The sequence below is a fragment of the Haplochromis burtoni genome, unplaced genomic scaffold (assembly GCF_018398535.1).
Source record: "Haplochromis burtoni strain Fernald_Lab_line unplaced genomic scaffold, NCSU_Asbu1 Contig_759, whole genome shotgun sequence".
In the NCBI taxonomy this organism is placed as follows: Eukaryota; Metazoa; Chordata; class Actinopteri; order Cichliformes; family Cichlidae; genus Haplochromis; species Haplochromis burtoni.
The window spans coordinates 46904-47719 of record NW_024583120.1 but is presented as its reverse complement, the minus strand read 5'-3'; positions in this window follow the sequence as shown (position 1 = coordinate 47719).

The window sequence follows — 816 nt, the reverse complement described above, 5'->3', positions numbered from 1 at the left end:
CCGCCAGCCGTGACAGACTGTGAGACTTGGTTACTAGTTGTTGCTGGTACTACTGTTCATGGTGAAGCAGAACTGGCAGCCAACATGTCATTAATTTGACACACTTTGTTGCATCTATCGTAAGTTTCTTTTTTATTGTTTTCTCTCAGATTTTTAGCTCCACCTTCTCACCACACTAAACCTTTCCTACGAGCTGCTTGAGCACACAGTGATGGTAGGAGAGGGGCCAGTTGCATTCAGAGATTTGATCGGGCATTCCGGTGTCAGTCATGAAAATGAACAATGGGCTGCTGTCAGTGCTTGTACAGCCAGAGTCCAATGGCTCTTCAAGATGGCCCACCGCCCTGAAAGGAAGATGCATGCCAAATTATTAATTCTGTGTTCGGGGCCACAACAATAATTTCCCAAAGGCTAAGTGACACATTTATTCTCAGGTGAGATCAGTGTGACCACTGTATTGTCATTCAGCCCTCGTGTGTTCAATTACATGCAAGCGCCTCTCACACTGTTCTCATGATCAAGGCTTTGATCTCTGAGATACTCCACCATCCAGACCAACTGGCTATGTAGGTCATCATGTTTGTGTCAGGCACTGTCACTATCCTACTCCATTGCTTCTCCATTGTTAGCCTCCATTAGGTTACTCCAGCAATGAATGCTGTTAATTATGAGATGCAGATCAAAGAAGTCAGGCAAAAATTGTTCATGTTTATGGGGAATAGTTAAACACACTCGTGGCTAATTTGTTCAGTTTTATTTTCAGTGTTGGAAACATCCAAAGTAGGACTCTGTAGTACATATGCATTAATAAATCAA